General features: G+C 43.4%; 1 long non-coding RNA gene across 1 annotated transcript; it reads right to left on the bottom strand.

The window, feature by feature from the left end:
- Positions 1-2,299: 2,299 nt before the first annotated feature.
- LOC142477775 (uncharacterized) lies at positions 2,300-8,869 on the bottom strand. Its single transcript, XR_012792687.1, has 5 exons — positions 8,780-8,869; positions 7,232-7,335; positions 5,890-6,000; positions 3,373-3,492; positions 2,300-2,352 (listed from the first exon to the last, which is right to left on the bottom strand). It is a non-coding gene; the product is annotated as an uncharacterized LOC142477775 (long non-coding RNA).
- Positions 8,870-10,232: the final 1,363 nt, after the last annotated feature.

Below are 10,232 nucleotides of genomic sequence, written 5' to 3'. Positions count from 1 at the left end.
TGTGGGAGTATTATATTGTGTGTAGAGGTGCAGAGGAGAGTACTCGATTGTGTATCTTGTGTAAGGGTGTTGTGTATATTGTGTTTGGAGCTATAATATTATTGGGGAGATTAGTATTGAGGAGGTATTATAGTGTGTATTGTGGGGAGTATTAGTGTGTGTATTGTTTGTGGGTGACAGATGCTGGGGGTATGCAGCAATCCCTGCACTGAGGTCCGAGGCGGCTCTGCATCGCTCGCACACACTGTGGATGACCAAGCATGTGCCCATGATAATCATGGCCTTAGAGGGATGAGTGTGTCAGAGCCTAGAAGGGGCATATATATGATGGAGGAGGGAGGAGGAGGAGGGAGGAGGAGGAGATGATAGCATTGTAAAAGTTAACAAGATAGTTAGTTTAAGCAGAAAGTGAGGAGAGGTTAGAGATAAGGGTAGATGTCAGAGGAGAAAGTTCAATTAAGCTGAGGTATCGAGTAGGAAAGGGGTGAGGGGAATGAGAGGTGGTGGATGAGAGCAGAAGAGGTCATGTACAAATAGACCTTGTTAGTCAGAGAGCAGTCATTCCAGAGGGCACGTGAGAAGTGAAGAGTAAAGTGAGACATGGAATGTGGATTACATTAGATGGGTTAATACGCTTAGCAGGGAGGTGGAGAGAGAGAGGCAAGAGGCAGAGAGTGGTGCAGGGGTTGAGGAAGAGATGTTGCATGTACCTTATCAGAACATTAAAGAACATCAATTCACACTGGTGCAGAGTTGATGATGAATCCAGTTCACCTCCAATTCAATTTTAACAGAAATGTTTCATTCTTCATTACTGAAAAAAAAGAAAAGTAAAAAACATTTCATTACTATTTTCAAAATGGATTGAATTCCCCCAACAATGACTATGTGTTACCAATATATCCCTCTCAGTCCCACTGCAGCATATACTGTACCAGTGTGAAAGTAGGAAGGTACACAGTACCGGTAAAACAATACGTGCCGGTACTATGCACCATATGAATTATAAGGGGATGTAAATCTCCCAGTCTCTCTCCATATCCGCAACAGAGCGGGCTCCGGTCAGTGGCATGGATGCCCATATATGGGTATGCTCATATTTGGGCATCCCATGTCACTGACCGGAGCCGGCTCTGAGTATAGGGATATATGCGGAGACGCAGAGGTGCAAGGAAATGGGAGGAGGCACGGTGAGAAACAGGGAGAGACCACAGGAAGATAGAGGGCAACAACTTCCACAAGGTACTTGTATGGGTAGAATTGTTTGTATTTTGTGCAGAGGGGGTAATTTCAGATAAAATACAATTCTCCACCCTCTACGAAACAATTCCACTTTGTTCAGTAAGCCAGAAAGTCTTGGTCCCATGTGGACTGAATTTAATGCAAATAAGGTCCTTAATACACAAGTAAAGAATAAAGTTACTTATTCTCTACTGTAAGAAGTGCCACATTGCCCACTATTTGGGTCCTGTGCCCAGATTGTGACCATGCATGGCAGAGGTGAGATTCCCCCAACTCCAATTTGCTACACTCTCCAAGAGAGATAATTGTGATCAGAGGTGGAACTAGGGGAGAGTGTGAGCAGGGTCACTGCCCAGGGAGTAACCTGACTGGGGGCACGGAAATCTCATTTAGTGCATATGTTGCGGCACTGCATTGATTGACCGGTCAATCTGCACTGCTGCCTGTCACAGTGACATCCTGATCGGGCACTGTGATCAGCTATAGCACTGACCCAGGTGAGATAGTTCAGCACTTTACAAGGAGGGAACAGATGTTGTGGGTGACAGATGCTGGAGGTAGGCCAAGACTGTTGGCCAGAGTAACGTGGAGACTTACTGCACTCTGCATGCCCATCCTCTCCCTGACATCAGGGGAAGGAAGTGGCCCTGGGGTGTGTAGGTATGCCAGATGTCAGTGTATGCATAAGTAAGTATGCCTGTGTAGTGGGAGGTGTAGGGGCGTTAAGCTGGAGGACTTAAAACAGGCACAAAAGCACATAGATACCTCTGATTATACCGCACCAAATGCTGATAATATCATGCTGTAGCTGCACTTTACAGAAGATGATGCAGATGTCATCATTGGTTGGTGGGTTCATTAAATCAATCCATCATATCATAACCACACTGTGCATATGATGTACTGAATCAGTAACACCAGGAAGACATCTCCATGTTAGGAGTAGAGTTGAAGTTAACAGAATATGTCCAGCACTGTGGTGTGTAGCCCATAAATAATAATTGTGCACATTACCAGAACAACATACTGTCAACTGCAAGATCATTTTGCTGCTTGTAGCGTATGCTCATCCTGTACAGTGTTGTAGTAGATCCGTCTCTTCAGTGTTCACTGCAACAAAAGTAAGACATTGCATTAATATTACAGACGTTTGGGGGCTGAAATCTCACTTCGCTGCGGACAATTTCCCTTTGCATAAGATTCTTGTGATTATGTCAATGATGATCAATAACTGCATCATAACACAGCCGCTCTATACAGAAGATGTACTTGCTCTCAATGGTCATGGAGGTAATACGTCACACAATGTACAGATATAGCAAGGATTATTTCTCCCACTGGTGCATTATGGCATTATGATGGGAAATGTTGTGAGATTCTGCATTATCAGCATCACTGAATCTTTTGGAAATTAAGTGATATTCTATGTTTTAATGCAATATTATGGATGATCAGCCGGTAAAATAATAATAGCTTGCTGTATCTGTAGCCATGCTCTACCCATGATGTGCTGAACCAATGACTGCAGAGAGATTCAGAGTGGTAAACATGACTGGAACGCATCTCTGAATAATGGGCAGCAAAGCAGTGCAGAATAGGAGGTGAAAGTATTTAAAATGGAAGATCCTTAGCAGCTGTGTGGGGAGTAGACAGTACAGACTGACCAAGTAAATGGTAAAAGGAGTAACTTCAACATTACTTGGCTTTGTTCTCCACATTGAAGCTTTCCTCCTCTTTAAATCACTAATACTGATGCCATGTGTAACCTGTACTGAGAGTTATATAATCTACTGGCCTAGATGAAACCATATGATGCAAACAGGATCCATCCCACTCCAGATTCATAGAATTGAACCACCTCAATCTTTCATAACAATCACATAGAACTGCAGCTGTGCGCTACTGCACATGTTCTTGTTATGAATGGTAGTAGATGTGGTCCTTGGGTCTTTACTTCATACTGTAGCCACCCTCTACTCATGATGTATTGAATCAACGAAAACTTGCATGGTTCAGATCACAGGAAGGGGTAGAGTAGAGATGAAAATATTCAATGTGAAACCCGTAGCAGCCGGATTGTGTGGAGTCAATAAAACGACAAATACTAAATGGTAAATGAGAAATATACACATTGCTTATCTGTCTCTGTGTAGTAATTTTCCTTCTCTTCAACTGTCCTTCAAATTTTCTCTTTTGCAAGAAAAGGAACACATGGCTTCAATATTCACTTCTGTTCTGCAGTCATCCCTCCTGAAATAAAAGTTAAGCATTGCATTGTTATTATGATAATACATACAATAAACCTTGCTCCAAACCATTGATGCAAAGCAAATCCACCTCCCACCCACAGCTGTGCTCCTTCTAGAGCATGCATGTCAAACTCCAGTCCTCGAGGGTCCCAAACAGGCCAGGTTTTCAGTAGGGATATCCTGAAAACCTGGCCTGTTTGCTGCCCTCGAGGACTGGAGTTTGACATCCTTGTTCTTGAGCTTCTACCACGCAAGTCATCCATGTGAGTGACACTGTACTGCAGTCCTGGTCTGCACACAATCTACTGAATCAATGACATCACACTGTAAAGGCAATCTACAAGATGTATTAGTTGTCCACACTTCCGAAATGTTACTTTTATGTCCAAATCACTTATTCCCATGACCTGATATTTGTATTTGTTATTTATAGGATTGTCACAAAGAGTTGATGAGGTCACCAAATGATAGTATGTAGAGAGAAAGAGAGATCTCAGAACAGAGCCCTGATGTATACCCACAGACAGATCAATAGAAGACGAAGACATGTTAGCAACAGAGATGGAGAATGTGTGACAGGAAAGTTATGATGAAAACCAGGATAGAACTGTGTTACGGATACCAAGAGAGAGTTTAGAATATGAAGGAGGAGAGTGATTGAGAGCATCAAACGCAGCAGATAGATCAAGTAGGATTAGTAGGGAAAAGTGACCTTGGGAATTTGCTTTAAGCACAGTCTGTAGAACGAGCTGTACGAAAGGCAGGTTGTAAAGGATCCAGGAGGGCATGTGATTTAAGAATGTTGACATTCTAGCAATTAGGAGACAAACAGCAGGAGGGATATAGGGCGGTAGTTAGTAAGGCACATAGGGTGTAGGTTGTTTCTGAGAAAAGGGTGACCACTACAGGCTTAAAGTAAGAGGGTAAAGAGCCAGAGAATAGGGAGGACTTGAAGATGTGGGTGAGAGTGGGGACTAAGAGATGCAGTAAGGTGTGAGGGGATACGATCTAGAGGGCATGTGGTAGAGGGAGAAGAGAAGATGATTAGCTTCCAGCTCTGTAAGAGAAGAAAAGGAGTCAAATGCAGAAGGAGAATTAGGTAGAAGGAGAGAAGGGGGAAGGGACAGAAGGAATCTCCTTGTGGGTGGCATCCACCTTGCCTCTGAAGTAGTCAAATGCTTGAGGAGAAGTGAAGGAAGGATGGCAAGTGTGAGGAGAAGGTTAGTGGAGGGAGTCAAATACAGGGAAAAAAAGACAGCGTAAATTAAATTTGAGTGTTGATGAATGTGAAAAAAAAGTAGTGTGGTTTGGCCCCAGAGAGCAGCTTTATACAGGACTGGAGACATTTTTACTGTAGAAAAATCAAATATCAATTGTGTGATTTCCTTCATAGGCATTAAGAACAGCGAGTGGAAGTGTGATGAACATGTTTGGGAATTTAGCCAAGGGTGTGGGCTAGAGGGACAAGTGTGTCAGAGCCTAGAGGGGGCATATAGATAGGAGGATAGCATTGTAAGAGTTAATAAGATTGTTAGTTTAAGCGGAAAGAGAGAGAGAGCAGAGAGGTTAGAGTAGATGTCAGAGGAGAGTTTAATTAAGCAGAGGCAAATCAGTGGGACAGGTAAGATGGGGTGAGGGGAATGACTGATTGTGAATGATGAGAGCAGAAGAGGTCATGTACAACTAGAGCCTTGTTAGTCAGAGAACGGACATTCCAGATGGCATAGGAGAAGGGAAGAGAAAAGTAAGGAAAGGAATGTGGATTACATTAGATAGGTTAACACTCTTAGCAGGGAGGCAGAGGCAGGGAGGCCCGATGTGTATATGAGCAGGTTCAAGATTATAAGAGATATCCCACACTTCAGCAAACATAGAAGGAGACACAGAGATAGGTGTAGAGAGAGACAGAGATAGCTCTATGTAGAGAGAGAGGGACGTAGAGAGAATGAGACAGATAGGCGCAGAGAGAGGGGGCGCAGAGAGAGGAGGCGCCAAAAGAGGGGGCGCAGAGAGAGGGGGCACAGAGAATAGGATATTAAAGAGTGCTTTTCATTGAGCAGTGCAGAAATAGCTGCAATAGAGGTCTGTACAAATGGTGCAGTGTGTAGACACATGCAAAGGTAGGGGAAGGAAAGAGGAGAACATGTGGATAAAAGCAGGAGTGTGGAAGTTAGAGAAATTAGAAAAGTTTAACAGAGGAGTGAGGAAACAGCAAGCAGAAAGAACAAGAGAGAGGTTACATTGGGATGACGTTCTGTGGTAAAGAGAAAATGCTAGGAGAGAGCTTTCAAATATTAGAGGACATGAATTGAGGGAGCAAATGTATAAATCAAAACCTGAGGGGGAGGTATAGCATGAAAGCTTGCACAGCAGATTATAGTCTTAATGTTGCGTGTACCTGTCAGGGTATTCAAGAAGTTAAATTCTCACAAGTGCAGAGTTCATGATGAAATGCTGAATCTAGTCCCCCTCCAATTTAATTTTAATATAACTTTTCCATTCTTCATTACTGCAAAAAGCAAACAAAACAAAACCACATTGCATTACTATTTTCAAAATGGATTGAATGGCATATTCAACAGTGACTGTGTGATGCCAATATTCCCCACTCACTCGTAGTGAAGCACATATTGTACTAGTGTTGAAAGTAGGCCGGTAGAGTCAGGTACGCAGTACTGATAAAACAATAAGTGCCCGTCGTAAGTACCAGCTCCGCAACAGTGCGGGCATCACATTAGTGACGTGGATGAACATATATGGATAAGCCCATATTAAGGCATCACGTGACCAGAGCCGTCACTGACTGGGTATACGTAAAGACGCAGGGAGATGCAAGGAAAGGGAGGGAGAGAGACAGGGAGAAGATGTGAAACGGAGGAAGGCACGGATGGAGGGAGTTCTTCCGAGCTTCTGCGGGCCTCTCTCTTTCACTGGTGCATGCCGGGAGCTGGTCCCAACATCCACAAAGTGTGTGTGTATTATTGGTTGTATTTTATGGGGGTAGGAGGGTAGTGTGTATATTGTGTGTGTGGGAGTATTATATTGTGTGTAGAGGTGCAGAGGAGAGTACTAGATTGTGTATCTTGTGTAAGGGTGTTGTGTATATTGTGTTTGGAGCTATAATATTATTGGGGAGATTAGTATTGAGGAGGTATTATAGTGTGTATTGTGGGGAGTATTAGTGTGTGTATTGTTTGTGGGTGACAGATGCTGGGGGTATGCAGCAATCCCTGCACTGAGGTCCGAGGCGGCTCTGCATCGCTCGCACGCACTGTGGATGACCAAGCATGTGCCCATGATAATCATGGCCTTACAGGGATGAGTGTGTCAGAGCCTAGAAGGGGCATATATATGATGGAGGAGGGAGGAGGAGGAGGGAGGAGGAGGAGATGATAGCATTGTAAAAGTTAACAAGATAGTTAGTTTAAGCAGAAAGTGAGGAGAGGTTAGAGATAAGGGTAGATGTCAGAGGAGAGAGTTCAATTAAGCTGAGGTATCGAGTAGGACAGGGGTGAGGGGAATGAGAGGTGGTGGATGATGAGAGCAGAAGAGGTCATGTACAAATAGACCTTGTTAGTCAGAGAGCAGTCATTCCAGGGGGCACGTGAGAAGTGAAGAGTAAAGTGAGACATGGAATGTGGATTACATTAGATGGGTTAATACGCTTAGCAGGGAGGTGGAGAGAGAGAGGCAAGAGGCAGAGAGTGGTGCAGGGGTTGAGGAAGAGATGTTGCATGTACCTTATCAGAACATTAAAGAACATTAATTCACACTGGTGCAGAGTTGATGATGAATCCAGTTCACCTCCAATTCAATTTTAACAGAAATGTTTCATTCTTCATTACTGAAAAAAAAGAAAAGTAAAAAACATTTCATTACTATTTTCAAAATGGATTGAATTCCCCCAACAATGACTATGTGTTACCAATATATCCCTCTCAGTCCCACTGCAGCATATACTGTACCAGTGTGAAAGTAGGAAGGTACACAGTACCGGTAAAACAATACGTGCCGGTACTATGCACCATATGAATTATAAGGGGATGTAAATCTCCCAGTCTCTCTCCATATCCGCAACAGAGCGGGCTCCGGTCAGTGGCATGGATGCCCATATATGGGTATGCTCATATTTGGGCATCCCATGTCACTGACCGGAGCCGGCTCTGAGTATAGGGATATATGCGGAGACGCAGAGGTGCAAGGAAATGGGAGGAGGCACGGTGAGAAACAGGGAGAGACCACAGGAAGATAGAGGGCAACAACTTCCACAAGGTACTTGTATGGGTATAATTGTTTGTATTTTGTGCAGAGGGGGTAATTTCAGATAAAATACAATTCTCCACCCTCTACGAAACAATTCCACTTTGTTCAGTAAGCCAGAAAGTCTTGGTCCCATGTGGACTGAATTTAATGCAAATAAGGTCCTTAATACACAAGTAAAGAATAAAGTTACTTATTCTCTACTGTAAGAAGTGCCACATTGCCCACTATTTGGGTCCTGTGCCCAGATTGTGACCATGCATGGCAGAGGTGAGATTCCCCCAACTCCAATTTGCTACACTCTCCAAGAGAGATAATTGTGATCAGAGGTGGAACTAGGGGAGGGTGTGAGCAGGGTCACTGCCCAGGGAGTAACCTGACTGGGGGCACGGAAATCTCATTTAGTGCATATGTTGCGGCACTGCATTGATTGACCGGTCAATCTGCACTGCTGCCTGTCACAGTGACATCCTGATCGGGCACTGTGATCAGCTATAGCACTGACCCAGGTGAGATAGTTCAGCACTTTACAAGGAGGGAACAGATGTTGTGGGTGACAGATGCTGGAGGTAGGCCAAGACTGTTGGCCAGAGTAACGTGGAGACTTACTGCACTCTGCATGCCCATCCTCTCCCTGACATCAGGGGAAGGAAGTGGCCCTGGGGTGTGTGTAGGTATGCCAGATGTCAGTGTATGCATAAGTAAGTATGCCTGTGTAGTGGGAGGTGTAGGGGCGTTAAGCTGGAGGACTTAAAACAGGCACAAAAGCACATAGATACCTCTGATTATACCGCACCAAATGCTGATAATATCATGCTGTAGCTGCACTTTACAGAAGATGATGCAGATGTCATCATTGGTTGGTGGGTTCATTAAATCAATCCATCATATCATAACCACACTGTGCATATGATGTACTGAATCAGTAACACCAGGAAGACATCTCCATGTTAGGAGTAGAGTTGAAGTTAACAGAATATGTCCAGCACTGTGGTGTGTAGCCCATAAATAATAATTGTGCACATTACCAGAACAACATACTGTCAACTGCAAGATCATTTTGCTGCTTGTAGCGTATGCTCATCCTGTACAGTGTTGTAGTAGATCCGTCTCTTCAGTGTTCACTGCAACAAAAGTAAGACATTGCATTAATATTACAGACGTTTGGGGGCTGAAATCTCACTTCGCTGCGGACAATTTCCCTTTGCATAAGATTCTTGTGATTATGTCAATGATGATCAATAACTGCATCATAACACAGCCGCTCTATACAGAAGATGTACTTGCTCTCATTGGTCATTGAGGTAATACGTCACACAATGTACAGATATAGCAAGGATTATTTCTCCCACTTGTGCATTATGGCATTATGATGGGAAATGTTGTGAGATTCTGCATTATCAGCATCACTGAATCTTTTGGAAATTAAGTGATATTCTATGTTTTAATGCAATATTATGGGTGATCAGCCGGTAAAATAATAATAGCTTGCTGTATCTGTAGCCATGCTCTACCCATGATGTGCTGAACCAATGACTGCAGAGAGATTCAGAGTGCTAAACATGACTGGAACGCATCTCTGAATAATGGGCAGCAAAGCAGTGCAGAATAGGAGGTGAAAGTATTTAAAATGGAAGATCCTTAGCAGCTGTGTGGAGAGTAGACAGTACAGACTGACCAAGTAAATGGTAAAAGGAGTAACTTCAACATTACTTGGCTTTGTTCTCCACATTGAAGCTTTCCTCCTCTTTAAATCACTAATACTGATGCCATGTGTAACCTGTACTGAGAGTTATATAATCTACTGGCCTAGATGAAACCATATGATGCAAACAGGATCCATCCCACTCCAGATTCATAGAATTGAACCACCTCAACCTTTCATAACAATCACATAGAACTGCAGCTGTGCGCTACTGCACATGTTCTTGTTATGAATGGTAGTAGATGTGGTCCTTGGGTCTTTACTTCATACTGTAGCCACCCTCTACTCATGATGTATTGAATCAACGAAAACCTGCATGGTTCAGATCACAGGAAGGGGTAGAGTAGAGATGAAAATATTCAATGTGAAACCCGTAGCAGCCGGATTGTGTGGAGTCAATAAAACGACAAATACTAAATGGTAAATGAGAAATATACACATTGCTTATCTGTCTCTGTGTAGTAATTTTCCTTCTCTTCAACTGTCCTTCAAATTTTCTCTTTTGCAAGAAAAGGAACACATGGCTTCAATATTCACTTCTGTTCTGCAGTCATCCCTCCTGAAATAAAAGTTAAGCATTGCATTGTTATTATGATAATACATACAATAAACCTTGCTCCAAACCATTTGATGCAAAGCAAATCCACCTCCCACCCACAGCTGTGCTCCTTCTAGAGCATGCATGTCAAACTCCAGTCCTCGAGGGTCCCAAACAGGCCAGGTTTTCAGTAGGGATATCCTGAAAACCTGGCCTGTTTGCGGCCCTCGAGGACTGG

This window comes from Ascaphus truei, unplaced genomic scaffold (genome assembly GCF_040206685.1).
Source record: "Ascaphus truei isolate aAscTru1 unplaced genomic scaffold, aAscTru1.hap1 HAP1_SCAFFOLD_2319, whole genome shotgun sequence".
Taxonomy (NCBI): domain Eukaryota; kingdom Metazoa; phylum Chordata; class Amphibia; order Anura; family Ascaphidae; genus Ascaphus; species Ascaphus truei.
This window is presented reverse-complemented; position numbering and strand designations above follow the sequence as displayed.